A 17,647-nucleotide genomic window follows, 5' to 3' on the forward strand; every position below is an offset into this window, starting at 1 on the left:
TTGAAGCTTAGTGGGTATGTATCTTTGACCGGGCCAAGCCGCAGGTATTTAAGAGTGCCTGACTGTAACTTTCGAGAATCGCTGGCCAAGCTTGAAAAATCGAAACTCCTGCTAATTTGCCTGAAGTTTACTTTTGGGGAACTATCTTCGAAAATATTATTTGAATGTTCTGGAAATTTTTAGTTTTCGAGAATTTTGGAGAAAACGAAATAACGGGTTTTGCCTCATTAATTATGCAAAAATCTCACTCAAAATTAGCCAAGTTCAATACGCTTGTGTTGAAACAGTACACAACGCTAGAAAGCGAGGTCGGCTTTGAATACGAGCATAACTCACCTACTTTCTATCAATGGGACCTATGTAAACGTTTGTAGAACTTTGGAGGGTTTTATGGCTCTTTGAAAAATTGACATTTTGAGGACTTAGCGATGAGGCGAAAATTGAGTAAGTTTGAAGGTTTAAAATGCATCTTGGTATGTCAGGTATCGACTCGAGAGGAACATTGTGATAAAGCTTGGGTCTTCGTCTTAAATAATACGAAATAAAAAATCTGGGCAATCAATGCACGCGCTGACGAAAACCAAAGTTAGCGAGGCTTCGTTAACAAATTTGCATAATTCGCAACTGTTGAGAAAATGCTATGTTGTGGCGACTCGGTGAAAACATTGACCCAGGCTATCTTCAAATGGTTATTTTACCCCACATTGCAATTGTCTGTTTCTCTTTCTTGTTTAATAACGTGGTAGAAAAGGTCTGGAAAAAAAATGCGTGGTCGGAAAAGAAAATATTCGTCAAATTCTGGTGGGAAATTTGCATAATGCAAATCTTCCAATAAATCTTTCTGCAAAGGAATCTGATTGGGAAGGTTTCGTTAAGAGACCATTTGACCGAAACACCCCACATATAAGGAGTCAAAACAACGTTTAATAATTCGATTTTAACCAATTATTGTCGAATCTTAACCTTTAAATTAATAGTGCCAAACTGATACTCGCTATTGCGTTACCTGCGTCACGTCAGTAGCTGTCGATAAGTCTTAGAATATAATGCCCACAAACCAACTTGTGCTGCGAAATTGTCAATTACAACAACTAGAAAAAAAGATCTTTATTTACTGGCATATGAGTGGTTTTGATAAAAATAAAACGTTCACATGACACTTGAATCACGTTTAAAGGATACATGCTTGTCAAGTGAGATGAGAAAGTTGGACATAGGGTTGGTCAAAGTGAATATTTTTAATTAAATCAAGTTTGTTTACTGGAATGCATGCTTTTTCAAATAGCTAGTCCAACCTTCTTCAGTGGCCTTCCAAATAATGATCACTCAGAATTGGGTCAGTCAAAAAAACTCTCTGTTCTTGTTGTTTGATACTGTACCTTCGCAAGTTACTGAAAAACAATGTCAGCTGGCACGCCATATTTTAACGTAATTACTGGTATGAAATATCACACATGCACGGATACACGCTTCAAAACCTGTGCCAATTTCCGTTTAACAAAATAATAGCCTACCTACAGTCCACATTGGCTGTAGGGCATGCATTTATCTTTGTCGAATGTCAACAACAGAAACACGGGTATCTCAGTGACACTGTATACACGCAATGTCTACTGCATACATCACAGGTAGCCGAAGCTCTATGACCTTTGTTTGACCTTTATATTTTGATGTCACGATGAGCCTTACGCAATGGCGTAAATTATAAGGGTTTGTATGAGAATTTACGAACGTGTTTTGGAGTCGAAAATAAAGGGCATAAGTTGAACAAAAATTGCTTACCTTGTCTCCTTGATCTCTTGCCAGTGTTTGTGCGCCATATTTTGGCCATTTTAGTACGATTCCAGTGGATATTTAAAGGTTTGCTGAACATTTTCCTCGCTCTATATTCTGCTATATATGTCCCCAATAGTTTTCGTTGCAACGTCAACAATGAGGTCAGTATAAAGTCTGAGTCGCGGACAAAGGACTGTGGACCACGGACTGGGTATAAAAGAGAAACTAAAGTAAGCAGAGGACTTCGGACTACGGACTACGGACTACGGACTGGGTTTAAAGGAGAACTGAAGTCTGAAAATCATATCTTTCTTGTATTCATTCTCAGTAAGTTTAATATGTATCAAATCAAGTTTCGGTAGTTGTTTTTGTCCCTTTATTGTTTTTTTTTTTTTAAGAAACAAAACAAGGACTTGGAATAAAATAGTGAGGATCGACAGTGCAAACATAAAATCTTGCTTTATTTCAGCGAAACAGCTGGATTTTTAATACGCGCTGAAGAGAGTGGTCATTTTAGTTTTAAGCATTCATCTCAGGGTTCGATATGGTGAAAACTGGCGTGATTAAATTCGCAAAAGGATGTTTGATGATCATGATCGTGATCAGCCAATGAGCCCACGTGCACAATCATCTAGATGTCGTACATAGACATGTATGCAGTAGACATTTCGTGTATACAGTGTCACTGAGATACCCGTGTTTCTGTTGTTGACATTCGACAAAGATAAATGCATGCCCTACAGCCAATGTAAACTGTAGGGCGTGCAGTCAGTCCATAGTCCGTAGTCCATAGTCCTCCTATCCTAATACAAACTTTATGCCCACCCCGTGGTCCGCAGTTCTTCGTCTGCGACTCGTGTTTTATAATGACTGCGTTGTTAACGTTGCAATTTATTTCAAAGAATACAATTGCTACCAAAGTGAACGCGATTTTGGGGATATATATATCTATAGTGGGATATCGTATAGAGAGAGGAAAATTTTCAGCAAACCTTTAAAAACCCACTGGAATCGTACTAAAATGGCCAAAATATGGCGCACAAACACTGGCAAGAGATCAAGGAGACAAGGTAAGCAATTTTTGTTCAATTCATGCCCTTTACTTTCGACTCCAAAACACGTTCGTAAATTCCCGTACACACCCTTATAATTTACGCCATTGCGTAAGGCTCATCGCGACATCAAAATATAAAGGTCAAACAAAGGTCATAGAGCTTCGGCTACCTGTGATGTATGCAGTAGACATTGCGTGTATACAGTGTCACTGAGATACCCGTGTTTCTGTTGTTGACATTCGACAAAGATAAATGCATGCCCTACAGCCAATGTGGACTGTAGGTAGGCTATTATTTTGTTAAACGGAAATTGGCACACAGGTTTTTTGAAGCGTGTATCCGTGCATATGTGATATTTCATACCAGTAATTACGTTAAAATATGGCGTGCCGGCTGACATTGTTTTTCAGTCACTTGCGAAGGTACAGTATCAAACAACACGAATTGAGAGTTTTTTTAACTGACCAAGGCCACTGAAGAAGGTTGGACTAGCTATTTGAAAAAGCATGCATTCCAGTAAACAAACTTGATTTACTTAAAAATATTCACTTAAAAATATTCACTTTGACCGACCGTGTCCAACTTTCGCATCTCATTTGACAAGCATGTATCTTTTAAACGTGATTCAAGTGTCATGCGAACGTTTTATTTTTATCAAAACCACTCATATGCCAGTAAATAAAGGTCTTTTTTTCTAGTTGTTGTGATTGGCAATTTCGCAGCACAAGTTGGTTTGTGGGCATTATATTCTAAGACTTATCGACAGCTACTGACGTGACGCAGGTAACGCAATAGCGAGTATCAGTTTAGCACTATTGGTGGTTTTCACCTCACACATCGTCACGCAAGTAAAAATATTAAATCCTCAACCATTCAATAGATAAAGTCAAGAAATTGATATTTTGGAGAAGAGTGATACATGAACAAGTTGTGAAAGCCACGGGGCTGTGCGATATCTCATAATCGAGTTTAATATTCGAGAAAATGTACCACGGAAAATTACAGAGTTTAGTATGGGACGCCATGTTGGTGGACACCAACATAGCCACCAACATGGCGGCCGGAAACCAGCAAAAACATCTGGAGTTCACTTTGGCTATTTCGAAGCCTTTCTTCTCTCTGCTGAACTTTCACACATTGACATAGACGTTTCTATTACATGTTAGCTGATCAGACCTAAAAAGCACGAGGCAAATCGATGTTTTCATGTACGTGACATGTTTAGAGCAGCTGAATCCTTCTGTCATGCAGTACGCAAAAATCTAAAATTCAAACTGCTCTATTCTCAAAACGAAGAATGCTATCCTGCTGAAAACAAGCAAGCCGATTGAAATTTATATTTTCTTTCACGTGATGAAGATAAAAACCCAAAATTGCGTTTTGTTATGAATTTCAGTTTTTTATGACGTCACGTGAAAACCAAGAATTAATTTAAAGGTTAAGATTCGACAATAATTGGTTAAAATCGAATTATTAAACGTTGTTTTGACTCCTTATATGTGGGGTGTTTCGGTCAAATGGTCTCTTAACGAAACCTTCCCAATCAGATTCCTTTGCAGAAAGATTTATTGGAAGATTTGCATTATGCAAATTTCCCACCAGAATTTGACGAATATTTTCGTTTCCGATCACGCATTTTTTTCCAGACCTTTTCTACCACGTTATTAAACAAGAAAGAGAAACAGACAATTGCAATGTGGGGTAAAATAACCATTTGAAGATAGCCTGGGTCAATGTTTTCACCGAGTCGCCACAACATAGCATTTTCTCAACAGTTGCGAATTATGCAAATTTGTTAACGAAGCCTCACTAACTTTGGTTTTCGTCAGCGCGTGCATTGATTGCCCAGATTTTTTATTTCGTATTATTTAAGACGAAGACCCAAGCTTTATCACAATGTTCCTCTCGAGTCGATACCTGACATACCAAGATGCATTTTAAACCTTCAAACTTACTCAATTTTCGCCTCATCGCTAAGTCCTCAAAATGTCAATTTTTCAAAGAGCCATAAAACCCTCCAAAGTTCTACAAACGTTTACATAGGTCCCATTGATAGAAAGTAGGTGAGTTATGCTCGTATTCAAAACCGACCTCGCTTTCTAGCGTTGCGTACTGTTTCAACACAAGCGTATTGAACTTGGCTAATTTTGAGTGAGATTTTTGCATAATTAATGAGGCAAAACCCGTTATTTCGTTTTCTCCAAAATTCTCGAAAACTAAAAATTTCCAGAACATTCAAATAATATTTTCGAAGATAGTTCCCCAAAAGTAAACTTCAGGCAAATTATCAGGAGTTTCGATTTTTCAAGCTTGGCCAGCGATTCTCGAAAGTTACAGTCAGGCACTCTTAATTATAGAAGTTGAATTGTCAATATTGTATAGTCTGTGCGACAAGCTCAAAAACACCAGTGCGTGTGCTTTATATTTGCAACTACAGGACTAAAAAGGTCAATGAAATATCATACCTCGTTCAGACAAATTATGCAGCCTGAAAACTAAGAGTTTGATGTCTTCATATTCATGAAATTAAATCATTACGTCATTAACAAATAAAGCAATTTAGGGGACGGCAGAAATAAACAAATCCCACAACCACGACAAATTGTACGAAAAAAATTACAATTCTATCAGACTTGTCAGTCCGGAAAATAAATGTTTCGGTAGTTGGGTTATTTTGTTGCTTTGAAGTTCCCTGTGGACACCAAAAAGTAAACAAATGTATAATCAGAACCAATGTTCCCGCTTTGAAGAATTGTCACAAGAATTAACTTGTATGTAGTTACAATAGCTAGATTTCGTCTTGTTGAGTTAACATCATTCATAATTGACAAATAAAGAAATTTTCAAGGCAACAGAAATAAACAAATTCCACAACGCTGACAACTTGTACGAAAAAACTTACAACGTTGCAAGACTTGTCAGTCCATAAAATAACTTTTCCGGCAGTTGAGTTATTTTGTTGCTTCCAAGAGACCTGTGGACACCAAAAAGTAAACAAATGCATGATTAGAACCAATATTCCCGCTTTGAAGAACTGTCACCAGAATTAATTTGTATGTACTTAATTACAATAACTAAATTTTCTGTTATTGAGTTTACGTCATTCTTCATTGACAAATATTGAAATTTTCAAGGAAACAGAAATAAAGATATCCCACAACCATGATAACTTGTACGAAATAACTTACAATTTTATCAGACTTGTCAGTTCGGAAAATAAATTTTTCGCCTGTTGAGTTATTTTGTTGCTTTGAATAAACAGGTTAATGAAATATCCCACCTGGTTCAGACAAATTATGCAGCCAGCTAGTCAAGAGTATGATGTCATGAAATTACATCATTTTCTCATTGACAAATATAGCAATTTACAATACAACAGAAATAAACAAATCCCACAACCATAACAACTAATATACGTTTAGCATTCAACGTCAGTCCGGGAAATATTATTTCCGGAAGTTGAGTTATTTTACTACTTCCAAGTAACCTGTGTACATCAAGAAGTAAACAAATGCATAATCAGAATTAATTTTCCCGCTTTGAAGAACTGTCACAAGAATTAACTTTTATGCAGTTACAATTACTAAATTTATTTTAAAAGGGCCATGAAAGTAATGGTGTTTCCGTCAGTAAAGTACCAACAAAGAGTTAAGCGATGTGTACCCAAGGGCACTGCACGAGGCCAGGCTAACAAGTACCCGAGACGAGACCAACACACCAAAATAATATTGTTTAAACGAAACGTTATTATATACTATAAAGGGAGGACTAGCTCAACCCGGAGCTGATCCCGGTCAAGTTATGTTAATCAGACAAAGGACTGGTGTCTTAATCGTCCGCGGGTTCATTTAAAAATGCAGAAAACAATGAGGAAACTCGTGTCAAAAATTGTCAGATTATGATCGCAACATCGGCAATAGTGCCGATGACCTTTTACAGCTTTCAGGTGCAAGGGTTGTTGTTGCTAATATACCCTCTTAACCCTTTTTTGATGGTTTTTGTTACTTTTTTTTCTGACGAAAAGGCCAGGCGAAATGTCCGTGCTGAGACGTTGAACTTTCTTTACTACCAGTTTGTGCCAATTGGACTTTTTTAGCTCCGAAATTCTGTGTTTCTTGGGCACCTTCCGCTTACCATTTCTCTGTTAAACTTAAGCTACTTTGCGTGAGTTTACATCATTTTATTCATTGAAAAATATAGAAATTTACCAAACAACAGGAATTATCTCATCTTACCCTAGTGTCGTATACGTGTTTTTGCGTATCGTATTCTTATTGCGGCTTTAAGTTTGTTTACCGTTCATGCTATGTCCCGCTTCAAAACGTATAGCTTTGTACCTTTGCTGGTAATTTTAAATTGACTCTTTCTATTATGTCCTTCTGATAACGTGTAACTTATTTGCTTTGCGGGAATTTTTTTATGTTTGTTTCCAATTCATGCTGTTTCCTGCTTCAAAACGAGTAGCTTGTTAGCTTGTTAACGGATACTACGGATATTATTCTAAAACATTCAAAATGGTACATCGCGAATTGCTTTTTGATGTCCTGGAAAAAGAGCATGACTATATTGAAATCCCTATGATAATTTAAAAATAGGACTAGCTGAATAATTGTTCCATTTACTATTATTACTGTTATCCTGTGAACAAGCCATTTATTCTGTTATTTTTTCAAATAAATTATTGTTGCTGTTGTTAGATACTTTTCAAAAGGCATTAGTGTTGATGGGGCCTAAGTCAAAGAGTAATCCAGATGAATTTTTTTAACAGAGGAACGAAGGCTCGTCTAACAGATTGGTTAGAGGGACCCTCTTCTCTGTAATTACCTGAAACCAACTTGGCCAAAATTGAAGCCGAAGACCGAAGAAAAGAAGCTAAAGTTTTAATGAAAATGAAACACAAAGTAGTCTTAGCAGAAATAAGAGAGATAGAGAGAGATAGAGAGATGGCTTTATTAAAAAATCCATTGCAGCCCAGAGGCTGGATTACGGACTGTACAATATATAATACTAAAATAAGAGAAAGGATGGAAAAAAAACTATTATAAATAAATAAATAATAGTATAACTAAAAACAAACAAAAAAAACAGCCGCGGATATATGATAAAGCCATTAGAAAATAGCTGCGTTATGCATGATAAAACTAGTCTTAAATCTATTTGTTCTACAAATAGGTACGTTAAAAGCGCGCTTTCTTCTTAAAGCTACGGTACTAAGATTACGTGGCGGCAAGAGGCCATGTAATTTGTGGAGGCTGTTGTCCTTAATCTCATTAAATACTCGCTCCGTCAGCCATTGGCGCCGTTGATATAGGGTGGTAATGTTGCACTCTTTAGAGCAAAGTCAAGTCAGAAGATAATCCCATTCTTCAACAGTTACTTAAGACAGATCATATTACTTTTCTGCGCAACTGTTTACGCTAGTGCGGGATTCCTAGTACGAGTTACAACCCAAATACGGATGCAACTCCTTAAGACCTGCTCGACATTCCCAAAGATAAGGAGAACACTCGTTTACGTCCATCTTTTCGTTAAAAAGACAAGAAAGAGGAATTCGAAGATAGGCCCTATGACCGCTAAAGAATTAAAAGAGTCTGAGACCCAACTCTTCAGGTGAACTCAACTACACTTAGAACCCTCTGCCATTGCCAAGAAATTGATCCCAAAACCGGACGAAAATGGTCTACTTCGAGCACAGAGACGACATGAAGACGTTAAAGCGCTGCCGGAATAATTATGAAACTCTGTTATCCTACCAAGTGACAACCTACTTTTCAAACTGCTACTGCTTCACCTCCACCATAAGCGTGGGCACTGTGGCTACAAAAGATTGATAAGTGATGACAAGAGAGATCTTTGCAGCTCTTTTTCATCTTTATTTCATCATGTCCATCTCCGTTTCTCTTGGTTTATACACTGGAGGCTCCCTTTGAGCATATGCGTCCAAAGGCATGATAAATAAAAACATGATAGATTATTACAAACACGTTCTAAAGAGAATGATGGGCCTGAATTTGTTATGAAATTCAGGTAAAGACGAGTCCATGATCTGCTTCATGTCTTGATCTAAAAGTGTCAGAGTGGGAAGCTGAGCCGGTGTAGTCGACCGATGTTCTGCTTTCTGTTTCCATGCTTTGCAATAAATGCTCAGGCACCATCACCATCTTTTGCGCGTGCTTCATTTGAAAACTTTCCCTAACAACTCGATAGGAAGAGGAGCAATTAAACTTGCAAGGGCTGACAAAAATCCTCCCTTTTGATTCAGCACTGCCTTTTTCCGTTTAAGACTCGGTTTCTTGCGAGTCAAATAGAGGAGCTTTGACTTGTGTGGCTTCAACCGTTTAAATGATTAATTTTTGTATCACAATGTTGCCTTTAAGGAGATTTAGAGCGATTTCACCAATGGCTTCCATTTGCTCTTTGTTCGCATGTGCTATCATGTCTTTCCGCTGTTTTCCATTTCTCTTAAAACAGTTACAAAGAAAGGGTAAATGTTGCTGGACTCTTGACTGATTGGAAGCTCTCAAACGCTTTCTACTGACCTCTTTAGATCGGGTAGTGGTACCAGAGCGTAACACCATTTTGCCAGCACGTTGATTCCTTCCTGCCCCTATCGGTGTGCGACGTGACTTGTAAGAAGTCATCATGTTAACTGAAATCCACCGGTAGTGGTTCCTCTGTTTTATGACATTTCTTGTCTTCGTAAAACACGGGATAAGAATGTGTTGTCGGTAATAACCTTGTTCGTAGCCATTCAATGTTTGGTGTACGGGAATGTAACTTAATGGGTGTGACGTGGCATCTTGGAAGCTTTACCATACGTAAGTTACATTCCCTGCGAATGCTTGCTTAGCCAAAGTCCGAAAACCCAGCGTATCGCGAGAGTTGTTAAAAGCAATGATGTAGTGAGCGTTCAGAGAGATACTCTGAGAGAGAAATTTTCAGGTGGAAAAAGATTTAGGTGAAATAGATAGAGGTTGCATCACAGTGATGAGACACCTTAGTAAACAGCTCCAAAACTTGTTCGTCATCGCTGCAATTTCTCACTAGGTAATCCAATACGAGTATTCCTGGTCGGTAGTTTGTAGGAAATAAACTAGGAAAATCTTCGGGAATACCCTCCACATATGTCACTTGTGATGCCGTGTCCCTAAAACATTCCTGCCATTGTCCATAGCAATATACAATTTTACGAATAGGTGTTCAAATAAAGAATCCGCTTGTTCGAGTAACTGTCCCGCAAACGTCGTCTTCCCACACTGACTTAGCCCTGCTATCATAGTCCTGCTTGGACATTTGAATTAGGACATCTTCTGGCAATGAAAAGCAGCAACGTTGTGATAACCTGTTGACCAATGTCCCTTTTTTAAAGTGATATTACGAACGGTTTGCTGTAAGGACCGACTAAGCGTATACAAAATAGAAAAAACCGATTTCCCCAAACTTTGCCAAAATAAAGGGCTTAGTGAACTACTTCTAAAAATATAAGTTTCATTTTGTTTAGAGCTTTATTTATTTTGGGGGAATTTTTTTAAGATTTTACCCATGGAGGCGGGCTAAAATCACGCCGAAGTAGGCACTTTTGTAGAAGCTCCCTTTTATACAAGGAGCCTTTTCTTGAAAAGATTAACCCAACAGAAGGAACAATTTTATTTTCTTAGATGACTAGCGGCGTTAAAGTTAAATAAAACGTAAACATGAATCTTTGACCAATTTTTTAAGTTGCGCCTTTTTACCGGTGATTATAACAACCTAATTTTGGCTAAATTCAAGGACAAAAAAAGCATTTTGGTACATCGCTTTGCCCCACGAAACTACACTCCGGGAAAACATAATCATTTCAACTAAACATTGATCGAATAAGAAATTGGGGTAAATTAAACAGTGAGTTCTCAGAGCGTTTTCAAAACATGTCACTTCAGCAATTAAGAGCAACCTTTGACCTTTTATATAGAGGGGAAATATAAACGAGAGCTCATAAACCTTGACTTTCCTTCGCCGAAAGACGCTTATTTTTACTCTACTGGCACATTTTGAGTAAAGGAAAACTAGACATTTGAATTTGAAGTTATGTACTAGCTATGAAAGATAATTTGAAAAGTAAAATTAGCAATTCAATTCGACTTTGCGTAGGCGGTTCCGATTTGTTTACTACGAAATTGCGATTTTAAAGCCTGTTTACAATACAAATACGGCATCAACTACAAGGTAAACCTCATTCTACTGAATGATTCATAAATACTTCTTACCTTAGAGATCTTTTCCTGCCTAAAAAACACGGTCCGTGTTCATTGCCAAAGTGTATTGACCGAGATCGCGGAACGCCTCAAGTCAAAGAACAAGTTAACGAAACCACAGGAATGCCAGGAGTACATTTCGTACTTACATATTTCGGTATACTATGACACGTCAATTCAAAACGCCTTTTTTTCTTTTCGGACACTAAGATGTAATATCTTAATTACTTAAAGATCACGTAAATTGAAAAGAGCGCCGTGTCCCGAAAGCTAACTTCTTTTGTTTGTTGCACGTTGTACTTGCTGAGTGTACAGTGGAGTTTATCGTCGGTGGCTACGACCACCGGAGTCAGTGGTGCTTATATATGGCTGTGTGTGAATATGGGTAGATTGTAGGGGGAACATGGGGTTCAAGTGTGAACAATTTAGCCAATGTGAAAAGCTTAATCCTCGCCAAGGGTACCAAATCCACGCAAGGGCATCTGCGTTATTGCAACACTCGAGACGCTATGTAAGACTGAAGCAAAGTTGTTTAATATCGGCACGGGCAGGCATGTTTTAGTGGTGTGTACTGTGTATATGAATGCCCAACATAAATGAATTTAAAAATATTTACTCTCAAAACAAAGAGAGTTTTTTTTTCTTTTCCTTCTTTTTTAACGTTGAAAGTTACAATTAACCTCTAACTCAGCTAACGTGGTTAAATTTGTATATGATTTGCGTTTTTTATATCAAGAATCGTCACGAATCAGTAAGTTTTCGTTTATCTTTAAAGCTTGAACATCTTCTAAGGAGTAATTTTTAAACCAAAACCCTTCTGTAGCGAGCTTAACAGAGGTAAAAGGCCGCAAACGTTAGTAAACATTGCGATGTTTTCGATACGTTTACGAAACGCTTAAAATAATTTAATTTAATTAAAACTTGTTTAAAAGTCACGAAACAACTAAGCTACGGCAAAAGTAAAGGCAAAAAGTTTTCTTATTGCTTTATAAATATACAAAGCGAAAAGTTTCCCTGATCATCAATACTTAAGTCTGTGAAGAAGGAAGGAGATGTACGGACGAGCATGATAGCCTTGTTTGTTTCACAAGAAGAGAACGTGACTAATTAGATTTGCGGGCCTTCAAGGAACCGAATGTATGTGACAAGAGAAATTGAATTTATTAATTCATTCAGGTCGGGGGCGGAGGGGGGGGGGGGGGGACAACAAATGTGGGCGGTGGTGAATACAACATTAATGCATTCTATTTTCTATATGTTAAAATTTCCAAGGTAAAAAGCAAGGTAAAGTTCCTGTAGTAATTGACTGTTTTACCTTCAAAGGCATTTTTGAGAAAAGCGAAAGTCACATTGAGCTCACTATTTGACCGAGACATCGGGACACATTTGGTATCAGATGGCGTTCAAATAAGAGGATCTGTGCCGCTCCCATTGGATGGGCATGGCATGGGACGTCAGTGTCAGGGGAGAAGGGAATATCATCTATACATGCTCACGGCTTTTTTGGGGCGTCTACAGACGGATTCCACCCAAGGCGCAAAGTCCCTTTCCGTGTTAAGAGATCTTGTAAAGGGGTATGGTAGTTGTAGCACCTCATATTACTACTCACCCGAGACAGTCGCCGCATCCCTATCTATAGTTTTGGTTGAAGTTTATTGTTTCATTATAATTATTACTTGTTTGTGATGCAGGGAATTTATTTCTATTTCTGTATCTTTTTTCACTTAAGACTTCGTTGGATTGACAGCAAGTGGTAAGATCACAAGAAAGAAAAAATGGGTACAGCCACAATGTGGAATTAGCCTATATCATTCCCATTTTTATCGCAGTTTCCTAAATGTCACGGAGATCTGACAAGTCGCAACGTTTGTCATATAAAGGTAGTTCATTAATAATGGACAGTACAGTGCAAAACGAATCACTGTTATATAAATAAAAAGAGCTGTGCGGTCCCGGTATTGTACAATTTTATACAGAGGGATTCATGTGGCTTTATTTGGTTAATCGTTTAGCGATCGGGCGGCTTAATAATTTTGCAATGAATGCAGGCTATGTCTTTTTTTTAGTCAAGAAAAGATATCTAAAGTAATTGAATTGAAGTGTCATAGTAATACCGAAATATGTAAGTACACATCTCAGTACGAAATGTACTCCTGGCATTCCTGTGGTTTCGTTAACTTGTTCTTTGACTTGAGGCGTTCCGCGATCTCGGTCAATACACTTTTGCAATGAACACAGACCGTGTTTTTTAAGCAGGAAAAGATCTCTAAGGTAAGAAGGATTTATTAATCATTCAGTAGAATGGGGTTTACCTTGTAGTGGATGCCGTATTTGTGTTGTAAACAGACTTTAAAATCGCAATTTCGTAGTAAACAAATCGGAACCGCCTACGCAAAGTCGAATTGAATTGCTAATTTTGCTTTTCAAATTATCTTTCATAGCTAGTACATAACTTCAAATTCAAATGTCTAGTTTTCCTTTACTCAAAATGTGCCAGTAGAGTAAAAATAAGCGTCTTTCGGCGAAGGAAAGTCAAGGTTTATGAGCTCTCGTTTATATTTCCCCTCGATATAAAAGGTCAAAGGTCGCTCTTAATTGCTGAAGTGACATGTTTTGAAAACGCTCTGAGAACTCACTGTTTAATTTACCCCAATTTTTTATTCGATCAATGTTTAGTTGAAATGATTATGTTTTCCCGGAGTGTAGTTTCGTGGGGCAAAGCGATGTACCAAAATGCTTTTTTTGTCCTTGAATTTAGCCAAAATTAGGTTGTTATAATCACCGGTAAAAAGGCGCAACTTAAAAAATTGGTCAAAGATTCATGTTTACGTTTTATTTAACTTTAACGCCGCTAGTCATCTAAGAAAATAAAATTGTTCCTTCTGTTGGGTTAATCTTTTCAAGAAAAGGCTCCTTGTATAAAAGGGAGCTTCTACAAAAGTGCCTACTTCGGCGTGATTTTAGCCCGCCTCCATGGGTAAAATCTTAAAAAAATTCCCCCAAAATAAATAAAGCTCCAAACAAAACGAAACTTATGTTTTTAGAAGTAGTTCACTAAGCCCTTTATTCTGGCAAAGTTTGGGGAAATCGGTTTTTTCTATTTTGTATACGCTTAGTCGGTCCTTACAGCAAACCGTTCTTAATGATGTACACACATAGTTCATTTTAACATCAACAAAACTTTACGCCAACATTTGATCGATTTAAAAGCTTGTTCCACAAAATGTGGGACGCTTTCATTCATAAGATTAGTTAACGACTGAATTTAGGTGTGTACAAATTGTGCTACTTGTGCATCGTTCCACTCTGAATGGTATCGCAGAAATTTGTTTTTAATAATGTTTAAATCCACATTGCGTGCTCGATGAAGCAAAAAAAAAAAAAAGCCAATAGTCTCCACACACATCTGCGGTTAAGCCTTGCATCGGTTTGTCATTGCGGTATGCTGTTCAATGAATCAACTTTATTTAAACACAATAAATGGCTCAGCGAGCTGGTTTTCAGACATGCCGTGTGATAATTACAAATTATAAAAATTAAGACTAGAGATTAACTAACAGTAATTAGCACAAAAAATGAGAATTGTGTCTGCTCCTATCGACTGTCATAAATGTAACTATCTAGTTTATATGGTTGACGTCGAAACGTCGTCAGTTTTTTAAATTTTTAACCAAGATGGTTTTATATTTTTAAACTTTTCTACTTTGTCGCAATTTTTTACAGTTAAATTACTCAACAAATCTATTCTTATACGTAAATTAAATTTCCGCTTTTTAAATCACTTTGTAAGCTCAAAAAAAGAATTCTCTTACAGAAAGTTGAACTGTGATTTAGCAAAAAAATTAATTTTATGTCTAGCCTTTTGAAAGTTAAAACATCACTCAAAACTTTTTGTTTTTAAACTGTGAAATAAACTTATTTACAAATTGACGCGTGGTTTGGTGTTGAGTTCCTTATACGCGCTCTTGTGTTGCTATACGCTTTTTGAACATGCAATGGCGGCTGAAAGTTCTGGGACAGTCAACGCGATAGCAGCAAACCTAGCGGGAATTCCCCCCTCCCCCCAAAAAATAGGGACCTTTAGCAACTCAGATTTTTGCGACGGCTACGGCGTCCGGAAGTCATTTTTATTTCCGGTAGACGTTTTACATTTTGACTGGCAGCCGTCCTTTCTTCGCGCGGGCGCGAGAACAGCAGGGTTCGTGTTGTCTACAAAACGTGAGTACATTTTTTTTTTCTTTCATACAGTAATTATCTTCCATTTTACTCTTATTTCGTTTCCGAAAGCTTCAACACAAACTAGTCAAAATGGAATTAAAATTTAACCTCGTTTTTTGGCTAAATAATCGATTAAAACTTTTTGTCTTACTTTCAGGTCTACGGCATTGCTGGGAATGCGAGCGAAGGCAAACAGCTCGCATTAAAGTAAGTTTACTCATGAGTAAGTTTACGCAAAATCTAATAAAAACAACTAGATAAATCCTATTTTTTCGAAGAGATATGACTTTCAAGGTGAATAGTTGGTGTGGCTTTGTGTAACCATAAGAGTATTACGACTTTCCACAATTTTGACCTCGTTACGATAACTACAAAGTGAAAACGATGTTGAGTAGAAAAGCTCGGTGGTGTTTATAAGCAGCTTGCTGAAATTTTACTGATCTCACGGCCTTGCAGAATGCAAACTCAGCACTGACAGAACTCAAATAAACGGCGTCAATAAGTTTTGTTTTATCCTCCCTGTTTTGTTCTTTATTTATATAGAGCGCCGATGGAGTGGACAGACCAACACGACATATTGATGCTCAGAGAAATGATTGTCAGCGATATGTTTTCATTCAAGAAAGGAAGCGTCAGCTGTGGGAATGCGTGGGATTTGATAGCTGAAAAGTTAAATCAGATAGATTCGCCACAGTTTCGAATCAAAGATAAGAGAAAAATTAGAGAACGCTGGGAACTGCTTTGACGAAAATTCAAGTCCAAGAATAGAGAGGAGAAAGCGACTGGTGGCATCGCTGTTGAAGATCTCAAAGAGAAGGAAGCTCTTATTGAAGAATTGAACGCAAGAGAGGAGACCGCTAAAGCAGACGACAACCTATCGGTTCAACAGAAGAAAGACAAAGATAAAGCCAAAGACATCCGAAAAAATCTATGGAGAGTATGGGAGAAACGAAAAAGCGTAAATTATCAAGGGGAAGCACTGAAGATGATAAGTCTTGTGATAGGAAAACAACGACAGCTAACAGGATATGTGCACAGCCGATGGTCGATTTCACTTCACAAACCTCAATAAGATATAATAGCGTATTCTCCCCGTTTTCCCGCCAATTCAAGCCATTTTAAAAATCAAATCGAGGCTACAGAGCCTAGCTTCCGTGTTCTCCCCTTTGATTCTCCAAAATGGCTTCGCGCTAGTTCGCTTCCTGCTGCTCGTCGGCTTCAAGAATTCGCTCGAATCCTTCGCAAATTCAGCCATCCTGCTTGGAAAAGCTAATAAACAGATGGCAGATAACGAGGAGATTTCTACTGCGGTTTCAGATGAGGCAAACACCCCAGATAAGAGGGTTAATTCTACGCCTTCAACGGAACGGTCGAAAGGCTCTCAGTTAACTGCTTCACGGAGGCAAAGTCAGGAGTCCTCAAGCAGTTCTAGTAGGTCCAGTGAGTCTGGCTCTTCATCGGGTGAAGACAGTGACTCCAGCGCGTCGGATAGTAGACACACGGCTCACAAGAAACGTCAAAAACTAGCTGAGCGAGATACCAGTAACAACACCCCGCCGAAGCATGAGGGTGATGAATACATGCGTTTTGACACGGAAACCAAAGCCTGTCTCAAGCTTGACTTGACAAAGGGCATGGTGAAATACGTGAATGACAAATTCACTACTTATGTGATCTTTGCCAGACAACGGCAAATCATTGAGAAAGGTGGAAAGCTGTAACCTTTCAGCTTCGACCAAAGAATCTGAAAGGCATCTGTTGCCTGGGCAAATGGGTCTGGAAACCAACTGACATATTTCATCAGTTGAGCATTGAGACGGTCGGCAAACAGGTCTATCTCTAAGGGCCCCCAGAGTTGGTCTAGTGCCTGGAATATGCTGGGATTCAGTTTCCAATTGCTCGAGTCCTGGAAGTGCCTGGACTCCCAGTCTGCTTCGTGATTGTATTTTCTAGGAAGATATTCTGCTGTCAGTGTAATTTCTTTGGTCAGAACATAACCCCATAATTCCTGGGCTATCCCTACCAATACCGAGGATCATGCCCCCCCCCCCCCCCCCCACCATTTTCAATACATAAGCCAGTGCTGTCCTGTTGTCCATTCTCAGGTGGACATGCAACTGCCTTTCTTTGGCAGTGAAAGCTCTCACAGCAAACAATGCTGCTTTCAGCTCCAATGCATTGATATGAAGGGTGTTTGATTCCTGCTGAGACCAAAGTCCCCTCGTGCGAACCCCTTGGCAGACTGCTCCCCAGCCCTGCAGTGATGCATCTGTCGTTATTACCAGATCAGGGGCTGGAGTAATTATTGACCGACCATTCCAGGTGGAAATCTGATCCACCCACCATTGAAGGTCGTTCTGACAA

General features: G+C 38.4%; 1 pseudogene across 1 annotated transcript; it reads left to right on the plus strand.

The window, feature by feature from the left end:
• Positions 1–15,044: 15,044 nt before the first annotated feature.
• LOC146455872 (uncharacterized) lies at positions 15,045–16,405 on the plus strand (annotated as a pseudogene). The gene is made up of 3 exons (XR_014858933.1): positions 15,045–15,283; positions 15,441–15,494; positions 15,829–16,405. The product of XR_014858933.1 is annotated as an uncharacterized LOC146455872 (transcript).
• Positions 16,406–17,647: the final 1,242 nt, after the last annotated feature.

Source organism: Pavona decussata, unplaced genomic scaffold (assembly GCF_977016875.1).
Source record: "Pavona decussata unplaced genomic scaffold, jaPavDecu1.1 SCAFFOLD_268, whole genome shotgun sequence".
NCBI classification, from domain to species: Eukaryota; Metazoa; Cnidaria; class Anthozoa; order Scleractinia; family Agariciidae; genus Pavona; species Pavona decussata.